The following is a 19,113-nucleotide window of genomic DNA, read 5'->3' on the forward strand; positions in this document are numbered from 1 at the left end:
TGTGTTGAACTTTATCGTGAGAGGTCTGTGCCCAACAGAGGGGGACCTACGAGAACTGTGAGTAGAAGGTCTGAGCCCGGCAGAGGACAATCTTTTGTGAACATTTTGGTTGAAACATTATTTTGGAAGTCCGAGAAAGACTTTAATGTGGAAGGCCAGGTGGGCCTCGATCCATGAATCTGATCTGTGTATTGTGTTAGAAACTGAGCGAGAGTGTCTCATCCTGTCTACAAGGATCACCTTCCTCTGTGAGGCCTGACATGTGGAGGAGAGCTGGTTCAGTCACATTATCATTTGAACACTGATTTTTCCTTTTGCATACATTTCTCCTTTTTACACTTTTTTGTATTAGAAATAGGGTAGACATTAGGTTTTGTTAGCATAGGCCATTTTGATTTGACAGACTCCATTACGACTTCATTATTTATTATTTGATGGCCGAGACTAATCCCATCGTATTTATGGGGCAGAATAGGAGTTTCTCCAACCCCAACAATTTTAATAAAGGTTGTACAAATTGTACCCATTGTGTCAGTTTCACACTTGTGATAGCATGCCTCACCTACATATGGTGTCAGAGTGTGATACGACTCAATTCAGAAAAATTGGGGGACCCTAAAATTCCAGAAACTTTATCACAGAGCCTCAGACCCCTCTACTGCCACAAAAGAGCACATAGGCTTTGGCATTTGTAGCAGCAGAGAAGCCACTTTCACTCTAAGGAAAAGAGGGATGATTCTCACTGAGTTAGTCCTAATATCCTCTCCAGGTTGTAAGATTGGCCCCAAAATCTGGTCTGGGCTGGAAATTCAGTCTAGATATCATAGATCCAGACATTCGGGCAGACATAAAGGCTCTCCTACAGAACCATGGCAAATCGCCATTTGAAATACACAACAGGGCCAAAATTGCACAGGGAATTCTGGAGAAGGCTCTATTTCCCTGTTTTAAGCAAGAAAGTGAACCAGAGGAAACTGAAAGAGGTAGCGTAGGCTTAGGAGAGGCTGATGAAACACCCATCACTGAGCCAAAGAGGGAAGAACAACCTACCATGATTCCCGATCTAGCCTTCAGTCAGTGAGATGATCCAGCACTTGCAGATGCCTTCTTACAAGTGATTTCTGAGGAAGAAGGACAAGAAAAGGGGAGCACCTTTTTCTTCCTGAAACAGAGATTATTATATAGAAAGGAAACCACCTGAGAAGGCAAACTCAGGTAGTAAAACCCATTGTCAGATAGTGCTAGAGATTGCACATTCTCATTTGACAGGGGGACATTTAGGACAATCTAAAACCCAAGTTCACATCAGTGTGAAATTCTACTGGCCAGGTATCCATGCTGATATAAATAACTTCATTCACATGTGAGATATGCCAGAAAACCAGTGCACATATTCCCTTACCTGCCCCCTTAAACTCCTTGTCGATAATAGAAGTCCCTTTCTCCCGAATTGGGATGGAAATCATTGGACCATTGGACTGGGTAATATTTATGTTCTAGTAATCGTTGATTACGCTACCCGGTACCCAGAGGTTTCCCCATGCGCAACAACACAACCCAGCAAATTTGAAAACACCTACTACCATTCTTTTATAGGGTTGGTTTCCCCAAGGAAATTCTAACGGATCAGGGATCCAATTTCATGAGTAAACTTATGGGTAAAGTCGAGGAATTGCTACACGTTACCACCTTAAGAACCTCTGTTTACCACCCTTTAAATGATTGATTGTTAGAGCGATTTAACAAGACCCTTAAAATGATTTTGAGAAAATGGGTAGATGAGAATGGGAAGGACTGGGATCGCATGATCCCATGGGCCCTATTTGCATTAAGAAAGACCCCCTCAGGGATCGACTGGATTCTCTCCTTTTGAACTACTTTACGGTATAGAACCAGGAGACCTTGAAGAGAGAGAAGAGGCACCTATTCCCCTCTTACCAACAGATACCTGATTACGAGAACACATGAAACTCGTACGGAGTCTAGTCCATACTCATATGGAGAAAGCTCAAGTCCAACAGAAGTCCACCTAAGACAAGAAGGTGAATTCTAGATCTTTTTCAGTAGGACCGAAGGTATTAGTCCTCTTACCAACCTCTGAAAATAAACTTGTCTCAAAGTGGCATGGGCCATATGAGGTGCTAGAGCAAACAGGAGCCTGTACCTATAAAATAGCCTAACCAGACAGAAAGCAAAAGACTCACCTTTACCACGTAAATCTCATTCCTTCTGCTACCACCTCCTCAATATTGTCTTGTTTGGTACCAGAGGAGATAGATCAATCTGAACTTTTCCCCCCAAGTACTGTGTAGACATAAAACAAGAAGATTTGAACAAACATATTACAGCATTCCCCAATGTATTCTGCCAGAAACCAGGGAGAATACATGGTACTTATCATTATAACAGATCTCCAAAGGGAAAAGTGGTCCATTTGAAACCATTTAGACTCCCAGAACTACGAAAACAAATAGTGGTTAAGGAAATGAAAAAAATGCTGAAGGCAAACATTATCGAGACATCTTCAAGTCCGTGGTCCTCACCTATTGTGTTGGTGATTAAACCTGATCATTCTTGGAGGTTTTGCATAGACTTCCGGCAGGTTAACGCCATCAATGCCTATCTTATGCCACACAGCGAAGAGTTAATAGATAAACTTGAAAATGCAACATTCCTATCCAGCCTAGATTTAACAAAGGGATGTTGGCAGGATCCAGTATGTGGACCTGATAAGGAAAAGACAGCATTTTCGACATCCATTGAAATATTCCAGATCAAAGGCCCCCCTTTTGGCCTGCATGGGGTCAGGGACACGTTCTAATGACTTATGGACAGAATATTACAGACCAACTCCAATTTCTGTGAGGCTTATATTGACAACATAGTCAGTTATAGTAGAACTTGGGAGACCATCTTTTCCACCTTTCTACTATTATGAGGCCTGTCAGAGAGGTCAACTTAACAGCTAATCCATCCACATACAAGCTGGTTCAATCGGCCGTGAAGTACCTAAGCTTCCTTGTAGGGAATGGCAATGTCCAGCCCCAGCGAGAAAAAGTGAAAGCCGTCCAGATGCCCCCACACCCATGACCAAGAGAGATCTTAGGGCATTCCGAGGATTGATTGGTTATTACTGTAAATTTATCCTAAATTTCTCACATAGAAACAGCCAGGTTAACGGACAAACAAAGGAAGCTGAACCTCAGACGATTCATTAGAATGATGAGGCGGATGCATGTTACAACAACCTAAAACAAGCCTTTTGTCAGAACCCAATCCTAAAAGTAGTAGACCTTTCAAAATAATTTGTGTTACAAATGGATGGCTCTCTCAGAGGGTTAGGAGCAGTTCTATCGCTAATATACAATGGATTAGAACATCCCATCTCTTCACTAGTCATAAACTCTTCCCACGTGAGAAGAACTACTCTTTGTTGGAATTAGAGGCCCTTGCCATCAAATGGGCAATCTTCAAATTAAGATACTATCTTGTCACTGACCACTTACATTTAGTATGGATAAGTCAACAGAAGCACTCTAACCCTCGAGTCATGCAATGGTTCTTAGACTTGTAACCTTACTGTTTCACTGTGGAACAGCGAAAAGGTAAAGAACAGGGGAACGTCAATTTCCTTTCCCAGTTCCCCTATGAAACAGATGCAGCTACATCGCATAGGGAAAGGGTATGAGAGAAACCAAAGGGTGTCTCACCCACTAGTCCGCAGGGATCTCTCTTTCAGGTGGCCAGGGCATGGCCATCGTCTTTGGATCCAGACCCTGGGGGTGGAACAGTGCAGGTGGATCACCTGGGTGAGGAATACTCAGGGAGTGAGGGTGAGATAGCCGAGAGTGAGACACGGTATTCCCCCCTTTTTTGTTCATCTACCCCATTCTATTTTTTAGGATGCCCTGAGAACCCAATCCCCCTCTTTTTAGACAAACACTGGGCCGAAGAAGAGTGTGGATGAGAGTAAGAAGACTAACTCTCACACATCGTACTGGACATGGCCGTTAATCGGGTCAGGCGAAGTCAAGTACCTGACTTGAAGTGCATACACCTGATACCAATTAACTCTCCTCACATGGATAAAAGGCAAAACCTAAAGACACGCTCTGAGGAAGGCGGAACACTTGTACGAGCAGAACATCCGGGACAACGGAAAACCTAATTGTTGCAGAGCGATGGACCAAGGGATGAGATCTGCGGGTAGAAAACCACAAGAGTTCCCTACTGGAGGTAATTGCCTCTGACGGGCTGTGAAAGACAAGTGGAGAAGGCCCGATCCCACAAGTAAAGGCGGCATTGTTTGTCAAGGATGACAGCAACAATCCCAGGTGAACGGCAGAGTTGGATAGGCGAGGCCGAGCCTGTGGTACTAACCTTTACTCATGAATTAGAAATCGAAAAACCCACAGAGTTTCTGGAATCACTTCAAAACAGACTCAAAAATGGAAATAGACAAAGTGCAAGACAAAACTCAGCTTTATTATCAACAAAATAAAGCAAGGACAGCCCACAAGCATTACAATCTTGGTACTTTTGCGGGTTACATAAAAAACAATGGTTTATATATTCATCATTTGTCATAGCATAGTTACCAAAAAACCTATTGGGTACAGGTATTAAATAATAGTTGTGATAACAAAAGCATTCTATAAGGGTTAAACTTCTAATTGGGTAAAGCTTGTCTGATGGCTCTTTCTGTGACCACCTCTACATCGATAACAATAAAAAGACATCGGGGGTCATTACGGATGCCGATGCCGTTAACCCCTTACCGCTGCATTCCGAGGTCCCTTAGCGGGTCCCACTAAGGGCGGCTGGTAAAACCAGCCGTCCTTAGTGGGAGCCGCTAAGGGACCAGGGAGCTAATAACAGGCCTGTTAGTTACGGCCCGTTATTAGCTCCCTCCCCATTCCCATTGAGCCCTATGGGGGCTCAAATGGGAATGGGGAATGGTTTTCTGAATGGGGACTTACCGGGTCCGCCAAGGTTGGAATGACCCGGTAAGTCCCTATTCAGGTGAACCGGACACGAGTTTGGAGGCAGCCATGGCGCTAATAGCGCCATGGCTGCCTCCAAACTCGTAATGACCCCGATAATCTTTACAATAGATATTTGGCTGGCATCTTGCTTCATGTGTGGCTTAAAACTGGGGGTTTTCTTATGTTGGCTTCGTACTAACCAACCTTGGACAACTGACAGGTAATCAAGACATGAGCCAGACAGGAGTAGGGGGAGAGAGGTCCACAGACTGCTTTCCTTTCAATTGAATATACCATCCCACATTTCTAAACCATGAGCCATGGTGATCTCTTAGTATTTGCCCTTGTGTGATGTCTCATGTCTGGGGATAAACGTCAGGAGTAAGGCAGTTCTCCTATCTGTGTTCATTGCTAATGAATTGACAGTGTTCTTGAATTAACGGTTACATGTGATGGGACCATGTTTGGAATTATTTCATCCTTCATATATTGGGAATTTAGATAATATCAAAGTAAGTGTTATGTTTTCTCTTGCCACTGGGGCACTATTGAATTATTCTTAATGGAGTCTTTTTGCTTATGGCTGTCCTGCACCTGACTTACAAAGGCTGGTTGTACTCTTAATTAATCTGAGACTATATGGCTTTTTGTTTTGGGAATAGTTATCTTGTGCTTTCTCTCTGCTGTTCCTACCCTCCCTTATTCATGGTAACCTTGGATTCGGTTGCCAGCAAGTGTCTGAGCTCTGCACAGATCTGTCATTTGTTAGTTCAGCATTTTAAGTTTGCGTGAAGACTTGAGGCCATTCATTTAATTAGAAGCATGTTGTGGCTTCCATTTTCGAAAAGATGGCTACTCATTACTATTACAATTCTATGTTAGTGAGCTATATTCATGTGTTGTTCACTTTGCATTCAGCTTATACATTGCTTATGTTAGTATTCATGTCTTATGGATGCTATGTTGATAGTTTTCATATATAAATGCATTTGTTACCTACTGTTCGAGTTCTTCATGTTGAGTGTGCATTTTCTTTGTGTCTAATGCATGCACATGTCACAATGTTAATATGGTTTATTCATACCATCTTCAGCTTAGATTGTGTCAATTTCCTGATGTACCTGCCTGGGATAAGGGCAGTATGGCTGTCTTAGTGAGTAATGTTTCTCACCAGTGCAGTATTGAGCAGGGGGAGGGGCAGAAGCTATGGATGATGTATTAATCTGTCTGTTAACATTCTTCTCTCTGGTCGAGTCCTCCACCACACTCTTCCTTCTGTTCTCCCCCGTATAGGGTTATTTCAGTATCCATATCTTAGTGTCCCCTTCAAGTAGCCTGTATGTCCAACTTGTTCTTCCAAACTCCAGGTCATATAGCACTCCTGAATGGTATCATAATCTACCTAGTACTTGATGTAATTGTGAGGGTCCTGAGGACAGATACATTTTGATCCTGTAGGGGCAATAGTGCTTTCCATTGTTTGAGTAAAGAGATGGCAACCAAACAAAAAAGCTTGCCTGGGCGACAGTTACGTGGTCAAAACTGTTCACTTTTTTAATTAGAAGGTTGTCAGCATGAGTAATTATCTAATCCATGTGTGGTTGCTGCACAGAAACAAACAAGAATTTAAGAATCGATAAGAGTTATAATTTTACTCTAATGCGCCAACCACTTGTTTTGAATTTGTTTTCGGTGAGTACGCTCATAAATTAAATATGAAAAGCAAAATTCCACAAGTTAATAATTGCAAGTAGTCAATTTTGTAGTTCCATTATTCCATTTATTGTAGACTACACATGTTAGCATCACATGCAAACTTATCCATTGAATTTGTTTTTCAATTTACCATTTAGTATATTCCAATTCCCAAATACTCTCTACACGTGTTTCCCCATCGCTCTTTGCAATGGTTCTTCAGGAGAGTTTAACACAATCTTAATAACCTTTTTGTAAAAAAGACAATAAATCAAAAGAAAAGGATAATTTCTAGAAAAGGGACCATTGCCATATGATTTTTGACTACATAGTTATTCTTTATATAGTTATTAGTTTGACAATTATTATTTTATACTCACCAAAAAAGCTTATTCTTAAATTTCCCTTAGTTTTTAGGGTTACTTTCACTTCAATCCTTATTTGTTTTAGTATATTATACTGTTGTTAATATTACAGCCCTCTGCTGTCAATTCCTTTCAGATTCTATAGGGGATAGAAAAGGTCTTGTTTTATTTTGTATTAAAGTTTCAATTTCAACAACTATTTGGCTATTGGAGTCCTTTTTTCTAACCAATATTTCGAATTTTAAGACTAAATGCAGATCGAAATGCCTCACCTTGTTATTTAATTTTGTTTTTCAAAGCAGAGGGCTCTAATATTAACAACAGTATAATATACTAAAACAAATAAGGATTGAAGTGAAAGTAACCCAAAAAATTTAAGAATAAGCTTGAGCTTGAAATGAAGACAGTCCAAAATACTAGAGAAACTCCCGTTGGACCAGGTGTTTTTTGCCGGCACACCTCCGGCTATTTTTCCAATGAGGATGTGAAGATCACGATCCGACATCAAGGTCTACCACTCTCACGCTCCAACGTCAGCCGGCTTCTGGTACCCCCTGGTCATCTGTGGGAGGATGTTTTTTTTGTCAACACAACAGCAGTTCAGATCCCCTCCAACTATTTTGTAATGTGGCTTGAATTGCCACATACAGTGGTTGATAGAGCTGGCGACTAAATCTATGAATCTGACCGTAGGTAGAACAGCCGGGTTCCAATAGATATTGATCACCAGACCTCTTGAAATCTTTTTTTTGAAAAAATGGGTTTGGACTGTCGAAGGACTCTACCTCTATCACTATGCCATTTTTCACAAAGGTAACAAGGCCTGCTACTGCGCAACCTTTGTCACCCCTGTAGGCTGAAGTAAAAAAAGAGGTTAACCATCTAAATAAGGAGCCCTTCGAAGCCAGATTTCCTGTTAGCAGAGTATGTGTAAGCTGCCAGCCTGTATGTCTCCATCAGTCGGAAGGTGTGCTGATTCTCTCGTGTTCTTGAATGCTACCCATCGTAGAGATCTTCGTGGCTATTCAAGGCCTTGCTTGAGCCTATGGCTGGAGTTCACCCATTCTTTTTCTGTTAGATTCTTTCTGGTGGTTGTTGTGTCACCTGTGATTAAGCACTCTTTACCACCCCCATTCTTGAATGTAATTTTCAACGGGCCTTCAGGCCTTCTAGCTGGATCCAAAGAGGGCCCCTCTATTTGGCCTTTCTCGGTCGTGGGACTGGTTGTTTGGATTTTTCCAACTTTAAGGGTCCCATGAACTTCTGTGCGAACCTTCCCTTCTAAATGAAGAGGCGATAGGGATTGGGGGCGTGGCTACAAGGCCATGTAGGCAGACGTGTATCCAGGGGAGCTCCTGTTGATCCTGTAATGATCTGGGAAAAAGCTGTGCACTCATCTGCTGAAGACTGAATAAAATGGAATCAGCAGCCGTGGGAAACTACAAGGAGAGACTGGAGAGCATTTTTCACTGATTGGCACCGGGGCTCAGGAACACCAAGCCCGAAGAAGACTGCCACGAACAACAGGCAGAAGATCCAAAATGGTGATCGTATGACGACAAAGGGATGCAGCACGGAGGTGTACACTTGTGCAGGGACGGCGGTGGATTGCGGCGCCGGGATCGCACGGACGCGAAAAAAGTGTGCATGGATGCGGAACAGCGCAGTAAATACCCTCTGGAGGAGTGTGAGTACTAATGGTGAGGCACTGATGTGAGTCACGAACTAAGGGAACACACGGAATCTGACAAAGGCGCACAAGAGACTGTGAGGAGCTGGACCCTGGCGCCCAGCGACCCACTTGGTACAGGACACGGTCACAGGGGCACTGTGTCTTTGTTCGTTGGGAGCTGGCAGCAGGCACATAAGGATGCATAGGAGGAACATATCTTTCGATGTATCAACATCCCGTGCTACATTGTAACAACGAGGAACAAAGACAATCGATCCGAGCAGCTGTGTCTGCAACAGAGGCAAACCGATTCATCCTGCAACGAGCATCAACAGTGCCATTGCTGTGATAAGGCAACAAGACACGGCTAAAAGGAAACGAGCGACTGGCGTCTGGGCCGCTCGAAATGAACAGAGGCAACTGAGAGGAACCGAAAGGCTGCCTGCATACAGGGAGAAACAGGAAGCATGTGGGGCCTCGAGAACAACGGAAAGAAAGGTAGAAACGAAGTCTGAGCGCCGTCCCAACAGTTACAAGGCCCCAGCAGTAAAAACACTACGGTATGCAAAGGGGATGGATTGGTGGGTAACGGGCACATGTGGGGCACAGCCTGGAGAAGTTCAATAATCTCACCCACATCCACGGACAAGGCACCTCTTACACGCGCTGACACGGCATACAACCGGGGCTCAATCCAGACCCTGCATGAGTACACAGCAGAATTGATGGGATGCAATTGTGGGGACCCAGTAGCGGCAGACTCACAATAACACGGTGGAACATTGCCCATGGGAGCAAGGAGAATACAACAAGCAGAACCGCAGTAAGGTAGGAGCAGGGACCGGCGCCACATGTGGGAAAGAGGATGCAGAAGCAGGGGCACTTAAAATGAGAAGCTAAGGAGTCCAAGAGAGAGATGGTCCAACTGGGACCTGTAGCAATCTACAAGAAGCAGTAACGACAAATAGAAACGTGGGAGGACATAACCCACCCGAATACATAGCTCAGCGCATACAAATCCATACGGGGTACTTCAAGGATAACAGCCTAGGTCTGGAGTGACTCACAAGTGTCACAGCGGGACAGCGAAACAGAATTGCCGCACCACGAACAAAGTAACCTCGGATACTTAACCAAGATCGCAAGATGACAGGGAGAGTAATCAAGGGCAAAAGCAAACAACCCACGATGGAAGTGTTTGCTAAGACACAGCAGTCTCCAGAGGCGTCGGCGCACAATGGCGCAAATGCACCCACGGAAAGTTCCCCGGGGACTGAAAACCACCAGATACTAACGCTATAAAGAGCTAAGAGACTCATGGGGGATAGCAATGGTGGACCTGCGAACCTCCTTGGAGGCTAAAATAGATGCAGTGGGGATAGACGTCAACTTGCTGCGACAAGACGTCAGGGCGTTGGCGGATAGGACAAGCAGTCTGGAGAGTGCGGTCAAAACGAACACGGACACCAGCACTGATAACGCAAAGGAAGTCCACATACTAAAGCATCAAGTGGCTAACCTGGAGAATCGTGCGGAGGAAGCCGAAGGAAGGGCGAGACGGAATAACATCTGTGTGGTTGGCCTGCCGGAGGGAGAAGAAGACCAGGACCCTACGGATTGTGTTGAGAACATGATCCTGCAGGAAATAGGGGTAGACAAACTCTCGCAAGGATTCACAGTGGAGCGAGCGCATAGAGCCATCATGAGAAAACCGAAGCCTGGAGCCCCTCCCTGCGCATTAATTGCCAAGATACTGAACTATAAAGATAGCAGAAGATTTTGGAGTACTTTCGAAAAGTGGGAACGATCAAAAGAGCCTTGGCTACTATAACAGCGTATCCTGATTATACAAAGCTCGTCCAGAAGCAGCGGTATAGCTATGTGGCAGTAAAGAGGAGGCTGCGCACGGCCGGCATCAAATATATGCTTCTGTACCCTGCAAGATTGAAAGTACTGCACAACAGTAGAATGTTCTTTTTTGACACCCCAGAGGAAGCAGCGACATGGCTGGACCTACAGGGCTGCCCGGAACGAGATGCGGAACGGGCCCAAGAAGAGCACGATAAGTGATTGGGGTGCTACATGTATACTTGGTTGTCACATAGCAGGGTATCCCAGTAGAGACTTGGTAAAGACAATGATAGACGGGTACCGATGGGTAGTGTTGAAACTAGGCTATGGTATCCTTGATTTTGTCGAAACGTGACTGACTGGAATATAGAGCATTGAACACATGAGTGAACTGAATAGCAATGCGTGGTTGTTGAATTGAAGCAAATAGAAGCGGCAGGACACAGGCACCTTACCCCTGAGTAGTAGTAGTAGTAGCAGGATAGCCATTAGGGCGACCTCACCCTGCTGAGCTTCGAGTACAGGCTATCGCCAGAAAGAGCTAGATGCGGGGGTGCCTGAGATCCAGGGATGGAGCTGGGCAACAGTTGGGGGGGGGGGGTAATGTTGGGGAAGGGAAGGGAGGTTGGAGGGAAGGGGAAAGGGGTGTTTGGGGTGTTTGTAGTTAAGGGGAGTTTAAATTGGGAAACAAGCCTATATAGACTGAGATGGAGGCTAGATCTGGACTGCACTGGTCGGGGCTGGGGGGGAACTCCGATAGGCCATGGGGGACCTTAAAATAATCACGTGGAATGTCAGAGGGCCTAACAGTTATTTAAAGAGGAACAAGGTCATGTTGTACCTACGTAGACAAAAGATAGACATCGCACTATTACATGAAAGTCACCTGACACGGGAAAAGATGGAGATGGTTGCTAAGAAAAGGAAAGGGGTTATGGCGGGCTCATCATATTCTGCTTATTTCAACTGTTGCAGGAAGTAGAGGAGACGGATGGGAGGATGGTCATTATGAGGGGACTGGTAGAGAATAGGGAGATAAGCATTGTGATTACGTACGCCCCAAATCAAAACACAGCGGCATATTTCAGAACGCTGTGTACCAACCTAAGCATGTGTATGGGGAGTGCAGTGATCTGGGGAGGGGACTTTAATTGCGTGTTAAACCCTAGGGTGGATAGATCAGATGGGAAGATAGATAGACCCACCCCAGCTGCCAAAGCGTTGCAGACATTACTGGATGACTTTGGTCTGAGAGATGTGTGGAGGATGAGATACCCCCAGGAAAGGCAATACTCGCATTACTCAGCCCCGCAGCAGCTACATACAAGGCTGGACTATGTCTTTGCTACGTCAGAGGTAATAACAGAGATTACGCAAGCGTAATACAAAAGCGAGGGTCCTTTCGGACCACACGCCTCTGGTCCTCGGATGGCAATATCACCCCCCGAGAGCAAGGATCCGACATGGCGCCTCTGAGTGGAGGCACTCAGGGATCTCTTTTTTAGGGAGGATATGAGGGAGGAGATTATAAACTATTTTGAATTGAATACTGGTAGCGTGGATTCGGCGGGCACATTATGGGAAGCCTTCAAAGTTGTGATGAGAGGGGTAGCCATTGCAAAATCTAAAGGTCTGCAGGGGGGGATCTTGGCTGACCTACAAGAAACAGAAAGGGAACTGGAAAAGGTATTGGAAAAAGGAAGTAACGCTAAGGAAGACATGGAACTGATACTTAAACTGCAGCATAAATGTGAGGGGCACTGGGAAAGACTGTGTAACCTCAACTATAAAAGATATATAGAGAGACAGAATGCGGGAGGGGATAAAACAGGGAGACTCCTGGCATGGTTATACAAGAGCGAAACCCCCAGACCCATGATTAGAACAATAGCGAGGGAAGACGGTAGTGTAGCTGATACTCAAGAGGGAGTTAATCAGGAGTTTGCAGATTATTATAGGTTACTATATGGGGATGAGGGGGGAAGTGGTCACGCGATGATAACAGAAACACTGGAGGATATAGGACTGCCCAAGATAAGCGTTGAGGAAAGGGAGGAGTTGGATGCACCAATTACTTTGGAGGAGTTAGAAGAGGTGGTGAGGCAGCTGCCCACTAGTAAGACTCTGGGGGCTGATGGACTCCCAAGTGAATTTTATAAAGTATATTAATAAGAGGTGCTCCCCCCAATGTTAAAAATGTTAAATGAAGCCTTTGAGGTGGGAAGACTGCCAGAGTCACTTAGAGAAGCGATCATAATACCGCTTCCCAAACCCAACAGGCCTGGGCATAGCTGTGGTTCGTATAGACCTTTGTCGATGTGGAACCAGGACAGCAAGATACTGACAGCTGTTTTGGCAAATAGACTGAGGAGGGTTATAGGTAAACTAATACACCCCGACCAGACGGGCTATGTCCCGCATAGGAATATAACTAATAATCATAGACGACTCCAACGGGTTATTGAGTTTGGGAGTGAGAACGAGGGCGAAATGGCAATTGCGTCCTCGGACACAGTAAAGGCCTTCGACTCAGTCAAGTGGCCATGGCTACTGTCAGCCCTGGTGGGCTATGGGATGGGGCCTGGATATATACAATGGGCGAAGATGCTATATAGTGAACCGGTGGCCAGAGTTAGAATGGGAATGGTGATATCAGAGAGATGGCAACTCCGTAGAGGCACCAGACAGAGATGTCCATGGTCTCCAATGCTCTATATATTGGCCCTGGAACCCCTAGCAATATACCTCAGACAATATGATATCATAGGTATCGCTGTGGAAGGGGAACGGCATTTGATCTCCTTATATGCGGACAATGTGTTGCTGTACTTGCGGCACCCGGAGGAAAATCTCCAATACATTTTGGAAGTGATGGAGAGATATGCAGGGTTGTCTGGTATTGCGGTGAATCCTCAGAAATCTAAAATTTTCCCACTAGGCGGTTACAGGGGGATTCCAGTGGAATGGTTACCGGTGTTACAGATACCATGGGCGGTTTGTGCTTTTCGTTATCTTGGGATAGACGTGTACCACAGAGTGGAGGAGGAGCATAGGCACAACATGGAGGTAGCCATGAAGAAAATTGAGAATTGCATGAGATTTTGGGTGAAGTTGCCCCTAGCAATGATGGGACGTGGAGCAATGTTATAGATGGTGGTCCCACCTAGGCTCCTGCACTATTTTGGGAATATACCATACCTGATACCCAAGAGGTTCTTCATTAAACTGAACAGTATGTGTAGGGACTTCTTGTGGCATGGTACGCAAAATAGAGTGGCACTATGGAAGCTACAGAACTTTTATGAAAAGGGGGGATAAAACTGCCTAATTATGAGGTCTATTATGTAGCAAGCCAACTGCATTATATCGCTAAATGGCTCTCAGATGAAATGACCCTCGAATCCAGGTTGTTTGGACAAGACTGTGCCCCATTTTACTTATGAGAGATGATCTGGTTGCCCAAGACGGAAATGGAAAGGCGCCCCAAGATGATGATGCTTGGGTGGAAGATGTGGCGCTGGGCATGCCAGATGATGGAGAACCCATTCCCATGTTCCCCGCAGGTACCACAATTTGCACTGGCAGGGGGAGAAGAGCAGTTAAGGATGATAATCAGGAACCGGTTGGACTAGTAACAATGGGTGATATCTGGCGAGAGGCGACCATCATAGATTTTGAAGCACTTGGGGAGGAAATGGGGTTAAACACGGGCCAGTATATTATGTATCACAGAATGGTGCAGAGAATTAGGAGAACATGGCCCGAAACAGTACTGGAAGAAGAACCAGACGCTACCATAGATACAATATATGATATAACGGAGGGGGGGGGCACAAGATCTCTAGACTATACGAGATGATGATGTCTGAGGTTGGGAAGGAATTAACACAATTGAGACTAGACTGGGAAGCGGAAGTAGGAGCCCAGATGGAGGACGGGTTGTGGGAACGTGCCCAGGGCTACCCTAAAAAGGTGTCGAGGAATACGAGATTGAAACAGATACAACTGTATATTACGCATAGGGCATATATGACACTCCAGAGGATATCTAGGTTTGAAAATGCAGGACGACAAGCATGTCCCAAATGTGATGAAGAAAAGTCTGGCATGGTACACATGTTTTGGTCATTCCTGGTTATTGAGCGCTTCTGGGGTGAAGTAGCGCAGAAACTAGCAGAGAGGAGGGTCAAGATTGTGGTGGATGTAGTGTGGGCCTGTTTGTTGGAGGATTCCCCAGATCGCAGAAACTCAAGCATGTGAGTAAATTGAAAGATTTAGCATATGTGCTCGCAAAAGGGAGAATTGCCATGGGGTGGAAGAGATGCCACAGACCACGGGTGGAGGTGTGGGCGAAAGAGTTGCAGAAATGGGCGGATGCAGAAACCATGGTATGGCAAGAAGCGAGCAATGTGGGGGGAGAGGAGGAGGCGGGGACCCTGATGGACTGGAAATTGTTAATAGCGGAGTTGTTTGGGTCAATACAAGACCCGGCAGAACCCATGGAAGGGGAGACCCTACCACAAGATGCAGGAACGTAATGAGATAAGTAATAGGCTCAGAATTAAGCGATGTATAACTGGGCTGTTGATATGTGCACTGCAAGTTTGGTTTGTATTGTTTGTTTGTTTGAATAAACCAATAAAAATTGTTTAAAAAAAAAAGAGGTGATAAGGATCGACTTCTGGATCTGTTTTCAAGGAGGCAGGGAGGCACCATTCCCTGGCAGTCACGGCATTTAAATCCCATGGGCAACAATAAGTGAGCCATTTCTAACAGTGATGACTTGATTCTTTGTAAGTGTAGGTGGAGAATCATGCTGTCTGTTATGTGTTCTTTAGGAAATTCAACAATAAGGATATCGTCGGATTTGACAAATCTTAAAAAGGGAAAGTTGTGCAAGAGACTTACAGCATTTAAGCGGCTCAGGATCAAGCTGTCTCTAATAGGCAACAAACATTCCAAAGTCACCTTAGGTGTTCCGGAGGTGTAACGTCTCGATTAAAGTTTTCCCATCTTTCATATGGATGGATGTATTCGGCCCCACTTTTTGTGGGGGTATGAGACCTTCTTCTCAGCTTTCTTACCACTTTTGATGTGCCCTTCAGTTGGTGTCTCTTCTTCTGGCCCACTGGAATATCACACTTTAAGATGGTTTCCTTTTGTCTTTCCCCAGTGTCCAAAAGGGACTAGATGGACCGTCTGGGGAGCCATTAAATTCTTTGAAGCCAGGGTCCAGTTAGAATCCTGAAACATAAGTCTCATCTTCAATCGTTCTAGTGTTGGATATGGATCTTGGATCAGTGGTGATGTCAACCGGTCTGGCTGAGATTGGAGAGTAAGTTCTTCCCCAAGCAGATTATTCTCCTCAAAGGTATAGGTGGAACAATTTAGGCAATCATCTTCATTTTTGCTGAAACTATCGTGTTTCCTCTTTCTACATGGGGATACTTTGTAGAAACCAGCATGGGCTTTGACTCTGGATTCAAGGAGGGTGGCAAAGTCATCCTGTCTTTCACTGAAGAGTCTGATTGAAAGACAGGAATGTTTCTGATTGCCATGTGGGCTGGATTTGATTATTTATTTTTAGTGAACAAAAGGATCTTTGATTTCTTTTCTTTTGGTGTCTCTCTGTCTGTCCTCCTATTCAATTTTCTTTTTTCCCTTGCCCAAAGATTGAAATAGGATTTAGCGCCTACGTGACTGGTGACTTAGACAAAAGTGCCAGCAGCTTTTGTGGCCCCTGGAACATCGACCGCTGAGGCTCGCTCATAGTAAGATCGACCACGTTTTCAGTTTTTAAGGGATTTGTAATCATCTCAGTCGAATCAGGGGCGAGCATGATGTCCCTTCTATTGGCATTATTTGGTTTTAGAAGGTCACTGTCTTTATCAATGGGTGTACATTTCGCAGACTGACTAGGTTGGTTATTTGGAGTAGAATTCAGGCCCATGTTTAGGACTTCTGCATCCAATGTCGTAGACCCGGCAGCCTTCCTATTTTTGACCACTGATTTTAGATGGAGAAGATTTAATACTGAGTTCAATAGGTATTTTTTGTCTGCTCTTTCAAGTTCCAGCGCTCCCAGTATCTATCTTTGCATCCTAGTTGAACAGTCCATTTCTTGGTCGACTCCAGATTGCACTGAAGTTATGAAGGATTCGATGTATATGATTTTTGAAAGCATCAACGCAAGTAGTGTAGTTTGATCTTTACTTGTTTCACTCCTTGTTTCATATAGTTTCAAAAACAGAGAACGAGTGATGGTTAAGGCAGCCATCATGTCAGAATAGAGATTTGAGGTTGTTAGATTGCCTCCTCTGTCGGGTTCTTCCTCAAAGTTTGGCAAAAAAATCTGGCAGGGTCTGAGAAGACGAGCCCCATGGGTTTTGAAGAGGTGATTGTGCATGCCCATGTTCAGTTGAAAATTAAATTAAGCGTTGATGCTTCTTGTAACTGGGACTTCTGTCCCGACTGTTCCCTCAGTGGCCATCATAAGCAGTGGCCACTGAATCAATAATCTTTACGTCAGGAATTTTTTCCCCCCACTGAGTTGGTACGTTGGGGGGCTGGTCATGGAAAGTGGGTACTGAAGATGAGTGACTAATTAACCCTTTGCTGGGTCCATTATCTGGTAGGCATGTACCCCTCTTGTACCGAATGTAGGCATCTGGTGGAGGATTTTCAGCACCCTCAGTTTGACAGGTGACATCCACATTGGAACCTTTACTTGGCGTCCTGGGACCCAGATCCGGCTGGCTTTCGCACCTCTCCATCTCATTAACATTACTCTTGTGTGCCTCAGTGTCTGGGGAGAAGGCCTGCAATACTGCCAGTGCTTTAACATTTATTTCATCTCTGTTGGGGGAAGCGTCCACGTCAGAAAGCCTGGAATTGCCGGGGCCTCTGATGTTTGAGGGACGTGATCCCAAAGGTTCAAACAAAGACCTTCTTCACTTTTTAAAATCTCTGCGTCGGTCAGGTCCAAGGCAGAGCTCTTCCTCTGGGGCCGCTGGTCCTGTGGGATCGTGGATCTATGTTTCTCTGTATGTGCAGGCCCAGAGGGTAGAGACAGGCCTATTTGCAAGGGAGACTCTGGTATATTCTTTCCCTTAATGGCTTCCGATAAACCTGAGCATTCTATGCCTCCCGTTATGTCCTGTAACCACGTTTTTAGTGTTGTTAGTGTCTTTTAATTTAGTGCCTCTTGATTCCAATCAGGTCTGGTTGTGGCACTAGTGGTGGTTGGAGCTTCTGCAGTCTTTGTGGCTTAGAGAAGGCAGTTGGGCCACCGCTCACCTGTGATTTAGTTTGTAGTCGTGTTCTTGGCATCGGACTAAATCTGAGCGCCGGTTCCATTGCCCAGTTACTCGTTCTTCTCCACAGGTGCTTCAGCTTCCCAGCCTCCTGAGCAACATGCACAACACTCCTTATCACTCCGTGTCGCTCCGCAACTGGAGTAGGGTTTTGTAGGAAGACTCAGGTGCTGCTGGATAATAAAAATAGCAAACAGACTCCCAACACAAATAACACTCCTACTCACTCCCCTGCTTCTGCAGGTGCATGAAATGTGTCCCATCTTCCCACTTGTCCAACATTGCTGTGGATGTCCTCCAAATCAAGGTTGCCCCCCATAAACCTTCCTCCTTGTGGAGTTTGAAAATCAAACCCTCTGTCTCTGGGTGCAAATCCTCACCCTCTTGGAAAATAATTATACTCTCCCATTCCTGCATCATTTCTGTTAGCTGCTGGCTGTACATAATGGGCCCTGTATTTATTAAAACCATCTCTGCCACTTATCAATATGGCTCCTTCCACTGAAACCTTCGAAAAAAAAATCGGAGCTAACTTTGCTTTGTTAATCTTCCTGTTGTCAACTTTCTTTCTGTCTTTATCTTGATTTAACCCAACAATGGTGACCAATTGTCAGTGGTATCTTCGCCCCGGGCTTCCCTTCCAGTACCACAATTTTTCTCAATTGTCTATGCACTTCCTCGGGAAGTAGCTGACTTAAAATCTGCTAAGAAATAGTTGTTACAACATTGCTACTGGTTACATGAGGCGTAGCAGGTTACATGGATGAAAGCGTATATACATTACTGCCATTTGGATAGGAAACAGTGATACATGAAGGACAATTGAACACATTCAAAGCCCTATGGGTGGATACTGAGGGATTGCAGATGAACCGTTGTGTTTTGATTTGTTTGCGGAAGGCTTGGTGGGATGAGATCCCTCTGAGGTTGGGTGTAAGGGAGTTCCACTGGGTTGCAGCAATGAAGGAGAAGCTGGAGCCTCCTGCTCGTGCTTTTGAGAGTAAGTTGGTGTATGGGGTTCTGATTGGTCTTTTTGTGAGTGGTCTGGCGAACCTCTGAGACAGGTATTGAGGTGCTGCGTGGTGGAGGCATTTATGTTTGAGGGATAATGTTTTGAATATGACGCGTTCTTTGACGGGTAGCCAATGAGCTTGTTTCCTTGCAGATGGAATGTGTTCCCTTCTAGGGAATGGCACCTCGGATCACATTATTCTGGACAATTTGTAGTTTTG

Source organism: Ambystoma mexicanum, chromosome 1p, assembly GCF_040938575.1.
Source record: "Ambystoma mexicanum isolate Mex_15411 chromosome 1p, UKY_AmexF1_1, whole genome shotgun sequence".
Lineage (NCBI taxonomy): Eukaryota > Metazoa > Chordata > Amphibia > Caudata > Ambystomatidae > Ambystoma > Ambystoma mexicanum.